Raw genomic sequence first — 13752 nt, 5'->3', positions numbered from 1 at the left:
TCCTGTCTCCTGAAACAAAAGCCTGGTAAAACAAGGGTTTTGTCTCCCACCTCTTGTTCCCACCACTGGTGAGTGAAGTTCTGCTCTGTCCACGTTGGAAACACGTGTAAACTTATCAGCCAACGATAGCAGCTTCATTCAATTAAACGACACAAAAGAATCAAGTAAAATGAAATAACGATATAACACATTTAGGAAAAAAGCGGAAAAAAGGTATAAAGTTCACAAAAAATAGAATATAACACATGTATGATGCGCACCAATGGGTACAGAGCACATCCTTCTAGGAAACTTCTCCATCTGAAGATGAAGACATGCAATTTTCTTCCAATAGGGAAGATGCAAAAATACAAAAGTGAAGTTCTTTTATTTATACTATTCCAAAACATGAAACTTCAGCAAACTTTTTGGGTTAAATTTGAAGAGTCTACTATATAATTGTCTAAGGGGTACTTCCATCTTTCTGTCTGTCTGTCTGTCCTTCTGTCTGTCTGTCACGGATATTCATTGGTCGCCGCCTCTGTCTGTCATGCAATCCAAGTCGCTGATTGGTCGTAGCAAAACGCCCACGACCATTGCCACGACCAATCAGCGACGCGCACAGTCCGGAAGAAAATGGCCGCTCCTTACTCCCCGCACTCAGTGCCCGGCACCCGCATACTCCCCTCCGGTCACCGCTCACACAGGGTTAATGCCGGCGGTAACGGACCGCGTTATGCTGCAGGTAACGCACTCCGTAACCGCTGCTATTAACCCTGTGTGTCCCCAATTTTTTACTATTGATGCTGCCTATGCGGCATCAATAGTAAAAAAATGTAATGTTAAAAATAATAAAAAAACAAAAAACCTGCTATACTCACCCTCGGTAGTCCGCAGAGCCGCTCGCGCTGGCCACCATCTTCCGTTCCCGGCGATGCATTGCGAAATTACCCAGAAGACTTAGCGGTCTCGCGAGACTGCTAAGTCATCTGGGTAATTTCGCAATGCATCCTGGGAACGGAAGATGGCGGCCGGCGCGAGCGGCTCGGCGGAACTTCGGTGGATCCCAAGCGTCGGTAACCGCTTCCTGGATCCAGGCGCCAACGGAAGGCGAGTATATAACTATTTTTTATTTTAATTCTTTTTTTTTAACAAGGATATCATGCCCACATTGCTATATACGTGGGCTGCACAATATAGTACATGGGCTGCACAATATAGTACGTAAGCTGCGCAATATAGTACGTGGGCTGCGCAATATACAACATGGGCTGCACAATATACAACGTGGACTGCGCAATATACAACGTGGGCTGCGCAATATACTACGTGGGCTGCGCAATATACTACGTGGGCTGCGCAATATACAAAGTGGGGTGCGCAATATACTACGTGGGCTGCATAATATACTATGTGGGCTGCGCAATATAGTACATGGGCTGCGCAATGTACAACATAGGCTGCGCAATGTACAACGTGGGCTGCGCAATATACAATGTGGGCTGCGCAATATACAACGTGGGCTGTTATGATCTGGTGGCCTAAGAGCAGCATGAGACGTACTCTGGAGAAGGTGGTACCTGTACTGACCGCAGACCCTGAACTTAACACCGCAACTAGAAGTAGCCGTGGAATGTACCTATCACTCCCTAGACATCTCGACACAGCCGGAGGACTAATTACCCCTAGAGATAGAAAAGAGAAAACTATCTTGCCTCAGAGAAAATTCCCAAAGGATAGACAGCCCCCCACAAATATTGACTGTGAGAGGAGAGGGAAAAAACATACACAGACTGAAATCAAAATTTAGCAAAGGAGGCCACTTCTAGCTAAATAGAAAGGATAGGACAGAGTACTATGCGGTCAGTATTAAAACACTAGAAAATATCCACCACAGAAAATACAAAATCTCCACAGCTAACTAAAGATATGGAGGGTATATCTGCATCTCCAGAGATACCAGCTTGGCTAAACAAATCCTTATACAGACCAAGCTGGACAAGACAAAAACATGGAAAAGAACTGAACAATAAGGCCACAGCATGTGGACAGCAAAAATCAAGGCCAGAACTTATCTTTGTTGAAATGAACAGCAAAGCAGGAGAGAGCCCGAATGGCATCACAAGGTATTCAAAATGACCTTCGGGCGTATTAAACGCAGTTTTCCATTCGTCACCCTGCTTAATACGAACAAGATTATATGCCCCTCGAAGGTCAATCTTAGTAAACCAACTAGCCCCCTTAATCCTAGCAAACAGATCAGAAAGCAAAGGCAAAGGGTATTGGAATTTGACCGTGATCTTATTCAAGAAGTGATAATCAATACAGGGTCTCAAGGAGCCATCTTTTTTGGCAACAAAAAAAAACCCTGCTCCCAATACTGAAGATGGCCGAATATGCCCCCTCTCCAAGGACTCCCTAACATAGCTCCGCATGGTGGTATGTTCTGGCACAGACAGGTTGAAAAGTCGGCCCTTAGGGAACTTACAGCCTGGAATCAAGTCAATAGCACAATCACAGTCCCTATGCGGTGGAAGGGAACTGGACTTGGGCTCATTGAATACATCCTGGAAATCTGACAAAAACTCAGGAATTTCAGAAGAGGGGGAGGAGGCAATTGACATCAAAGGAACGTCACCATGAACTACCTGACAACCCCAACTAGTCACAGACATAGATTTCCAATCTAATACCGGATTATGCACCTGTAACCATGGGAAACCCAGCACAATAGCATCATGCAAATTATGCAACACCAGAAAACGACAATCTTCCTGATGGGCTGGCGCCATGCACATGGTCAGCTGTGTCCAAAACTGAGGTTTATTTTTAGCCAACGGTGTAGCATCAATGCCCCTCAAAGGAATAGGACTCTGCAAAGGCTGCAAGGGGAAACCACAATGTCTGGCAAATTCCAAGTCCATTAAGTTTAGAGCGGCGCCTGAATCCACAAATGCCATGACAGAAAATGACGATAATGAGCAGATCAGGGTCACAGATAACAGAAATTTAGGTTATACAGTACTGATGGTAACAGAACTAGCGATTCTCTTGGTACGCTTAGGGCAATCAGAAATAACATGAGCAGAATCGCCGCAGTAAAAACACAACCTATTCTGACGTCTGAATCCTTGTCGTTCAGCTCTAGACACAATCCTATCACACTGCATAGGCTCAGGACTCTGCTCGGAAAACAATGCCATAGTGTGCACAACTCTGCGCTCGCGCAAGCATCGATCAATCTGAATGGCCAGAGACATAGAATCACTCAGACCAGCAGGCGTGGGGAACCCCACCATAACATCTTTAACGGATTCAGAAAGACCCTTTCTGAAAATTGCCGCCAAGGCATCCTCATTCCATTTAGTCAGTACAGACCATTTTCTAAATTTCTGGCAATATGATTCTGCCGCTTCTTGACCCTGACACAGGGCCAACAAGGTCTTCTCAGCATGATCCACTGAATTAGGTTCATCATACAATAACCCAAGCGCCTGAAAAAAGGTGTCTACATTAAGCAACGCCGGATTCCCAGGTTCCAGGGCAAATGCTCAATCCTGAGGGTCACCACGCAGCAGAGATATAACAATTTTAACCTGCTGGATGGGATCACCGGAGGAACGGGGTTTCAGAGCAAAAAACAGTTTACAGTTATTTTTAAAGCTCAAAAATTTGGACCTGTCCCCAAGAAACAAATCAGGAGTTGGAATTCTAGGCTCTAAAACCGGAGTCTGAACGATATAATCGGAAATACCCTGTACTCTAGCAGCAAGTTGATCCACACGAGAAGCCAATCCCTGAACATCCATACCAGCGCCGAACTCCTGAGCCACCCAGAGGTAAAGAGGGAAAAAAAACAAAACACAACAGACTACAGAAAAAAAAATGGCTCAGCACTTTCCTTCCCTTCTTCTGAGATGCGGTTAACTCATTGTTGGCCAGTTGTACTGTTATGATCTGGTGGCCTAAGAGCAGCATGAGACGTACTCTGGAGAAGGTGGTACCTGTACTGACCGCAGACCCTGAACTTAACACCACAACTAGAAGTAGCCGTGGAATGTACCTATCACTCCCTAGACATCTTGACACAGCCGGAGGACTAATTACCCCTAGAGATAGAAAAGGGAAAACTATCTTGCCTCAGAGAAAATTCCCAAAGGATAGACAGCCCCCCACAAATATTGACTGTGAGAGGAGAGGGAAAAAACATACACAGACTGAAATCAGAATTTAGCAAAGGAGGCCACTTCTAGCTAAATAGAAAGGATAGGACAGAGTACTATGCGGTCAGTATTAAAACACTAGAAAATATCCACCACAGAAAATACAAAATCTCCACAGCTAACTAAAGATATGGAGGGTATATCTGCATCTCCAGAGATACCAGCTTGGCTAAACAAATCCTTATACAGACCAAGCTGGACAAGACAAAAACATGGAAAAGAACTGAACAATAAGGCCACAGCATGTGGACAGCAAAAATCAAGGCCAGAACTTATCTTTGTTGAAATGAACAGCAAAGCAGGAGAGAGCAGGCAGGGATGTGAATCCTCCAGGAACAATGGACAACTGGCACTGACTAAAGGGTCAAGCAAGACTAAATAGCCCAGTCAGGATTGCAAAAACTTGACACACCTGATGAATGCTGCGATCCAGAGACAGCAGCACTACCACTTATAACCACCGGAGGGAGCCCAAGAGCAGAATTCACAACAGTGGGCTGCGCAATATACAACGTGGGCTGCGCAATGTACAACATGGGCTGCACAATTTACAACGTGGGCTGCGCAATATACAACGTGGGCTGCGCAATATACAACATGGGCTGCGCAATATACTACGTGGGCTGCACAATGTACTACGTGGGCTGCGCAATGTACTACGTGGGCTGCGCAATGTACAACGTGGGCTGCGCAATGTACAATGTGGGCTGCGCAATGTACTACGTGGGCTGAGCAATGTACTACGTGGGCTGCGCAATGTACTACGTGGGCTGCGCAATGTACTACGTGGGCTGCGCAATGTACTACTTGGGCTGCGCAATGTACTACGTGGGCTGCGCAATGTACTACGTGGGCTGTGCAATGTACTGCGTGGGCTGCGCAATGTACTGCGTGGGCTGCACAATGTACTGCATTGGCCGCGCAATGTACTGTGTTGGCTGCGCAATGTACTGCGTGGGCTGCGCAATGTACTGCGTGGCCTGTGCTATACACTACGCATACATATTCTAGAATACCCGATGTGTTAGAATCGGGCCACCATCTAGTATTTTATAAATATCAAGGCATCAGACATAATATAAGACATAACACTCGATATATGCAGCACATAAAGATATCAAGTCAATAAAAATGATCACAGATGAAAAGAAGTAAAAAAACATTAAAAAGCACATGTTCCAAGACATAAAAGTATCAACTTTATCAAATAAAATCTTAATACATAGAACGTGAGAGGCACAAAACACGAAGACATCAAGTAAACAAAAACACTATATAGCAATTTTTGTTTTCGCACTTTTGTTTTTTCCTCCCCTTCTTCCAAGAGCCATAACTTAGTTTTTCCATCCACTTAGCCATATGAAAACTTGTATTTTGTGGGATGAGTTGTAGCTTTGAATTAAACCATTCACAGTTACATGTAATGTACAGAACATTGAAAAAAAAAATCCAAGTGAGGTGAAACGGTGGGAAAAAAAAATCATCATTGCTCTTTGGGATTTTATTTTTATACTGTTCATTGTTCGGAAAAAAATGACTTGGCAACACACTTCTCCAGGTCAGTACTATTATGGAGATACCAAACTTGTACAGATTTTTTTTAAAAACTTTTTTTAATAATTTGAAAAAAACTCAGAACTTTTAAAGAGAAAAAAATTGTTGATTGCCACTATTTCCTTCTGTTAATGGACCTGCAAGAAGAATTGTCCTTTGTATGCCAAGTTCTAATTTTTAATTGTTCCATTCCAAGATATTCAACTTTCGATTGTTTTTTTATTGCACTTTGCATGGTGATGTGGCTACCAAAAAAGAAAGCAAAAAAAAAAAAACCAGCAATTTTGGCATTTTGATTTTTTTATTCTATGGTAATATTTATCATTCAGATTGCATCATTTTATATCTTGATAGCTCGCACTTTTATAGATGCAACTGTACTGTTTTTTTTATTTATTTATTTTATATCTAACTTAGCAAAAGTGGGGTGATTTGAATTTTTATGTTTTTTAAATATTTACTTCAGTATTTGCAAGCCAAAACTAGGAGTAGGTGATAAATACAGAAGTGGTGACTTGTTTCTATTAGACTTTTCCTCTGATTGTTCCACTTCTAGTTTTGGCTTACAAATACTGATGTAAAATACCGACCAAATACTGAACGGGTGACCGTGGCCTATAAAACATAATGCATAATATGGCTAATAAAGAGTAAGTAAATAAAACATGATATCACACATTATTTGGGCTATGGAGTAAGTAAGAATAAGTGCGGATCCTTCATAAATGGCCATTAATTAGTAATAACATATTCATTACAGTAAAATAGTAACATCACGGTATCACTGTTTTTTTTACATTGATAACACATAAAATATATTTATATACTTAATATTTCTACATTTCTACATGTATGAGTCTAAATAAGCCCCAGTGGCCAGTATGAAAATTACAAGATTACTAATTTAGTGAAATCTTGTCTCTGATGATAAGGAGCCTGCTGTAAACGCTTTCAGGAAGTATGAGTCTAAAAAAGTCCCAGTGGTCAGTATGAAAATTGCAAGATTACTAATTTAATTTCTTCCTGTCTCTGATTATAAGGAGCCTGTTGTAATCTCTTCCAAAAAGGATGAGTCTAAAAAAGCCACAGTGTGTAATAATTATAGGGGATAACTCAGGAGACTCTTTGCATGGAACAAGACAACTACAGGACACAGTTTTATAAGTGGTAAAGTCTATATTATCACACGGTGATTCAAACAGGTGCAGAGAGAAACTCAAGTCCACGACACTTGGTGTAAATATTAAACGCAGCTTAGCAGTCTATAGGAAACTTCAGAGGAAAATGCAATCACGCAGAAAGTCTATGAAGTACAATTATTCTTGAGGATACTTGACACGAATAAGTCCTTGTTTTAGTCCAAACACAGATAGATATGCTTATAAGGCAGTTCAAATAATATCTTAGCTCAACCAGGGAGGCCTGGGTAAAAGTCTCAGGTTTTTGCAGAGCAGCAACAACTTACATGTCCAGCAAATGCAGATGGAAGTAAACACGAGCAGAAGATGAAGGAGGATTACTGGAAACTGCTGTATGCAGCAGGAACTCAGAGCAGAGTAGCAGGATCACCACACAGGTTCACAGGAGCAGGTATATAGCCAGGGAGTCACCAGAGTCAGGAGCTGGATGCAAGGCAGAATACTCTAGCACAGTGTAATAATTATAGGGGATAACTCAGGAGACTCTTTGCGTAGAACAAGACAACTACAGGACATAGTTTTATAAGTGGTAAAGTCTATATTATCACACGGTGATTCAAACAGGTGCAGAGAGAAACTCAAGTCCACAACACTTGGTGTAAATATTAAACGCAGCTTAGCAGTCTATAGGAAGCTTCAGAGGAAATTGCAATCAAGCAGAAAGTCTATGAAGCACAGTTATTCTTGAGGATACTTGACACGAATAAATCCTTGTCTTAGTCCAAACACAGATAGATAAGCTTATAAGGCAGTTCAAATCATATCTTAGCTCAACCAGGGAGGCCTGGTTAATAGTCTCAGATTTTTGCAGAGCAGAAACAACTTACATGTCCAGCAAATGAGATGGAAGTAAACACGAGCAGCAGATGAAGGAGGATTACTGGAAACTGGTGTATGCAGCGGGAACTCAGAGCAGAGTAGCAGGATCACCACACAGGTGCACAGGAGCAGGTATATAGCCAGGGAGTCATCAGAGGTCAGGAGCTGGATGCAAGGCAGAATACTCTAGCACAGACTGAAGGCTGGGGTGGAGTTTTATAGCAGGAAGACACAGTGCACATGAGACCAAAGATGCCATCTTGGAAAAGAGCAGTAATGCACAAAAGGTAAAAAATGTTCAGAGTCCTGACATTACTCCCTCCTTAGAAGCGGCCTCAGGACGATCCTGGACCTGGTTTCTCAGGGAATCTCTGATGAAAACAAGAAATCTTCTGTTGGGCATTGATGTTTTCCACAGGTTCCCAAGAGTCTTCCTCAGGGGGATATCCCTGCCATCTTATCAGATATTGGAGCCGATTCCTGCGAATCCTGGAATCAATAATTTCCTACACCACAAATTGTTCTTGCCAATCAATCACCACAGGCTGCGGAGGTGGCACAACACGTCCCTGGAAGGTATTAGGAGATACAGGCTTTAGTAAAGATACATGAAAAACTGGGTGTACCTTCAAAGTCCTAGGCAGCTTCAGACGGCAGGCCACAGAGCTCACAATACCGTTGATCTTGAAAGGGCCAATGAATTTCTGTCCAAGTTTTTGTGAAGGAACTTTTAACTTCAGATTCTTAGTTGCTAACCACACGGAATCTCCTACCTTGAACATGGGTGCAGGTTTACGGAATCTATCAGCCGATCTCTTATAACGTTCTTGAGCTGTGGTCAGGGATTCCTTCAGAACCTCCAGATTTTGCCTCATCGCAGTCAGCCTTTCCTCCACTGCCGGAACTGGAGAATTAATTGGAGACCTAGGTAAGATACACGGATGATAATCCAGATTGGCAAAGAAAGGTGTAAATTTAGTGGAGGCGCTCTGAGAATTGTTATATGAAAATTCGGCTAACGGCAGCAACTCCAACCAATCATCCTGGAGATGGCTGACATAGCATCTTAGATATTGTTCCAGCGTCTGGTTGGTACGCTCAGTCTGACCATTTGTCTGAGGATGGTAAGCGGAAGAGAGACAGACATTAATATTGAGTGCAGAGCAAAACCCCTTCCAGAATCTTGAAGTGTACTGTACTCCACGATCAGAGATGATCTCATCTGGAACCCCATGCAACCGAAAGACATTCTGTATAACCAAGATCACTGTATCTTTAGCTGAGGGGAGGCCGGTGCATGGAACAAAATGAGCAGCTTTAGTCAGGCGATCAACTACCACCATGATTGTATTCATGCCCCCCGATGTAGGCAGCTCCACAATAAAGTCCATTGATATAGACCCCCAAGGGCGGGACGGAACAGGTAATGGTTGTAGAAGACCCATAGGTGCCACATGAGGAGTCTTGTAATGGGCACACACCTCGCAAGAGAGAACATAGTCCTTGGTATCCTTCAGGCAAGTTGGCGACCAGAAGAATCGGCTCAGGAACTCTTGTGTCTTCTGTGCCCCCCTGTGACCAGCCAACTTGGAGTCATGTACCAACTTGAGGATCTGCAGACGGACGACCTCAGGGACGTAGATACGTCGATCTCTGAACCACATGCCACCGTTAAAGACAAGGTTAATATCCACAGGTGGGTTGGCCAGAAATACATCACTGTCATAGGCCTCCCTGCACTCCTTCCACAAGTCCTGATCGTGGATAACTCCGATGAAATTGGCATCAGATAGAATGGTCTTGGACGGGGCTCCAGGTACGGAATCCGCAGCATGGATTCGGGATAAAGCATCAGCCTTCCCATTACGAGAACCTGGATGGTACGAGATAACAAAGTTAAATTGATTTAAAAATAAGTTCCAACAAGCCTGACGAGGAGAAAGACATCTAGCAGATCTAAGGAACTCTAAATTGCAATGGTCAGTTAGCACTATGATCTGTTGTGCAGCTCCTTGCAGATGATGCCTCCATTCTTTGAAAGCCGCAATAATAGCCAGCAATTCCTTGTCTCCCACGTCGTAATACTTCTCTGCTGAGGTTAGTCTACAGGAAAAGAAAGCACAAGGATGTAGCAGACCCTTCTCTCGAGTTCTTTGGGAGAGAATAGCCCCCAAAGCATTATCAGAAGCGTCCACCTCCACAATGAAAGAAAGTGTTGGATCTGGGTGTATCAACAGCGGTGCTGATGTGAAACAGATCTTAAGCCGATCAAAAGCTTCTTGAGCCTGTGATGACCACTTAAAGGGCTTTTCCTTCTTTGTCAAGGAAGTAATAAAACGGACAATATCAGAAAAATTTCGAATGAAATGTAGAAATTTGCAAAACCAATAAAACGTTGAACCTCCTTAACGTTCTTGGGTACCGGCCAGTCAAGAATAGCCTGAATCTTACCAGATTCCATGTTCAGCCCCTGGGGAGAGATGATATAACCTAAGAACTGTATCTCAGAATGATGGAACTCACATTTCTCCGGCTTAATATACAGATGGTTCTCTTTCAGACGTCTTAAAACAGTTTTGACATGTTCTTCATGTTCCTGTAAAAAGTCAGAAAAGATTAGTATATCGTCCAAATAGATCACCACAAACTGGTCCAACAAATCTCTGAAAATGTAATTAGCAAGGTGTTGAAACATTGCAGGGGCATCACAAAGCTCGAAGGGCATCACAAGATATTCAAAGTGTCCATACCTGCATCTGAATGCGGTCTTCCACTAATCCCCTGGACGAATACACACCAAATTATAAGCCCCACGAAGATCCAGTTTAGAGAACACCTTAGCATGGCGGACTCTTTCCAGTAATTTGGAAATCAGAGGCAAAGGGTAACAGTTTCGTTCGGTTACCTTATTGAGTTCCCGATAGTCAACACAGGGTCTCAGGGTCCCATCCTTCTTTTTTACAAAAAATATAGGTGCCCCTGCTGGTGAGGAAGAAGGACGTATGAAGCCTCTGGCCAGATTTTCATCAATATACTCCTTTAAGGCTTGAAGCTCAGGTGCCGCCAAAGGGTATACGTTACCAAAAGGAATAGCTGCCCCAGGAAGCAGCTCAATGGGACAGTCATAATGCCTGTGTGGAGGAAGCTGATCTCCATTCTTCTTGTCACAGATGTCAGAGAACTCTTTATATGCTGGAGGTAAAGAAAATACCTGTACATGTGGTTCCGTAGCCGTGGACTCAGGGACAGCTTCTGTTAACGCTGAGTTGCTCCTTGTTGGAAAGATAATCTCCTTGGTCTCCCAGTTGATAATTGGGTTCTGAGAACACAACCAAGGAATGCCTAAAATCACAGGAAAATGAGGAGAAGAAATTAGCAAGAAAGAAAGTTGCTCCTGATGATTAGGCTCCAACAAAATTTCAAGGGGTACGGTCTCCTGATCCACAGGCCCAGAGATTAAAGGTGACCCATCCACTGTTTCCATGGTAATTGGAGAGGCTCTTTGCTGAATTTCAATACCATGTTCCTTGGCAAATGCGATATCTGTCATGTTCCCAATGGCAAGAGAACATAGCATAAGCATATATAGGAACTAGCTCTTGGAAGATGGGAACTAAGCTGACCATGAACTAAACCTAACGCACAACTAGCAGTGGCCGGGTAGCATGCCTACGTTGATTCTAGATGCCCAGCACCAGCCGGAGGACTAAATAATGCTAGCAGAGGAAAATATTAGTCCTAGCTCACCTCTAGAGAAATACCCCGAAAGGAGACAGAGGCCCCCCACATGTATTGGCGGTGAATTAAGATGAAATAACAAACGTAGTATGAAAATAGGTTTAGCAAATTTGAGGTCCACTTACTACATAGCAGAAGACAGAAAGGACACTTTCATGGTCAGCTGAAAACCCTATCAAAACACCATCCAGAAATTACTTTAAAACTCTGGCATTAACTCATAACACCAGAGTGGCAATTCCTGTTCACAAGAGCTTTCCAGACACAGTAACGAAACTTCAGCTGTGAACTGGAACAAAAATGCAAAAACAAACATGGACAAGAGTCCAACTTATCTAGTAGTTGTCTAGGAGCAGGAACAAGCACAGAGAGGCTTCTGATAACATTGTTGACCGGCAAGCAACTAACAGAGCAGCAAGGTTATATAGCGACTCCCACATCTTGATGGGAACAGGTGAACAGAGAAGATGACAACACCAGTTCAATTCCACCAGTAGCCACCGGGGGAGCCCAGAATCCAAATTCACAACAGTACCCCCCCCTCAAGGAGGGGGCACCGAACCCTCACCAGAACCACCAGGGCGATCAGGATGGGCCCTATGAAAGGCACGAACCAGATCAGAGGCATGAACATCAGATGCATTCACCCAAGAATTATCCTCCTGGCCGTATCCCTTCCACTTGACCAGATACTGGAGTCTCCGTCTGGAAACACGAGAGTCTAAGATTTTCTCCACAACGTACTCCAACTCACCCTCAACCAACACCGGAGCAGGAGGCTCAACGGAAGGCACAACCGGTACCTCATACCTGCGCAATAATGACCGATGAAAAACGTTATGAATAGAAAAGGATGCAGGGAGGTCCAAACGGAAGGAAACAGGGTTAAGAATCTCCAATATCTTATACGGGCCGATGAACCGAGGCTTAAACTTAGGAGAAGAGACCCTCATAGGGACAAAACGAGAAGACAACCACACCAAATCCCCAACACAAAGCCGAGGACCAACACGACGGTGGCGGTTGGCAAAAAGCTGAGTCTTCTCCTGGGACAACCTCAAATTGTCCACCACCTGCCCCCAGATCTGATGCAATCTCTCCACCACAGCATCCACTCCAGGACAATCCGAAGTTTCCACCTGACCAGAGGAAAATCGAGGATGAAACCCCGAATTACAGAAAAACGGGGACACCAAAGTGGCAGAGCTGGCCCGATTATTGAGAGCGAACTCCGCCAATGGCAAAAAAGCAACCCAATCATCCTGGTCAGCAGACACAAAACACCTCAGATATGTCTCCAGGGTCTGATTAGTCCGCTCGGTCTGGCCATTCGTCTGAGGATGGAAAGCGGACGAAAAAGATAAATCTATGCCCATCCTAGCACAGAATGCCCGCCAAAATCTAGACACGAATTGGGTCCCTCTGTCAGAAATGATATTCTCAGGAATACCATGCAAACGAACAACATTTTGAAAAAACAGAGGAACCAACTCGGAAGAAGAAGGCAACTTGGGCAGAGGAACCAAATGGACCATCTTAGAGAAACGGTCACACACCACCCAGATGACAGACATCTTCTGAGAAACAGGCAGATCTGAAATAAAATCCATCGAGATGTGCGTCCAAGGCCTCTTAGGAATAGGCAAGGGCAACAATAATCCACTAGCCCGAGAGCAACAAGGCTTGGCCCGAGCACAAACGTCACAAGACTGCACAAAGCCTCGCACATCTCGTGACAGGGAAGGCCACCAGAAGGACCTTGCCACCAAATCCCTGGTACCAAAAATGCCAGGATGACCTGCCAACGCAGAAGAATGAACCTCAGAGATGACTCTACTGGTCCAATCATCAGGAACAAACAGTTTATCAGGTGGGCAACGATCCGGTCTATCCGCCTGAAACTCCTGCAAGGCCCGCCGCAGGTCTGGAGAAACGGCTGACAATACCACTCCATCCTTAAGGATACCTGTGGGCTCAGAGTTACCAGGCGAGTCAGGCTCAAAACTCCTAGAAAGGGCATCCGCCTTAACATTCTTAGAACCCGGTAGGTATGACACCACAAAATTAAACCGAGAGAAAAATAATGACCAGCGCGCCTGTCTAGGATTCAGGCGCCTGGCGGTCTCAAGATAAATCAAGTTTTTGTGGTCAGTCAATACCACCACCTGATGTCTGGCCCCCTCAAGCCAATGGCGCCACTCCTCAAAAGCCCACTTCATGGCCAAAAGCTCCCGATTCCC

At 44.1% G+C, this 13752-nt stretch overlaps 1 long non-coding RNA gene across 2 annotated transcripts in view; it reads left to right on the top strand.

Moving 5' to 3' along the window:
• The window catches only part of LOC143768826 (uncharacterized), a 68965-nt gene that overhangs the window by 17484 nt on the left and 37729 nt on the right, over positions 1–13752 (top strand). The gene's annotated exons all lie outside the window — the stretch shown is intronic.

Source organism: Ranitomeya variabilis, chromosome 4 (assembly GCF_051348905.1).
Source record: "Ranitomeya variabilis isolate aRanVar5 chromosome 4, aRanVar5.hap1, whole genome shotgun sequence".
Lineage (NCBI taxonomy): Eukaryota > Metazoa > Chordata > Amphibia > Anura > Dendrobatidae > Ranitomeya > Ranitomeya variabilis.
The sequence above is the reverse complement of the archived record's forward strand: the minus strand, read 5'-3'. Positions and strand labels throughout refer to the sequence as shown.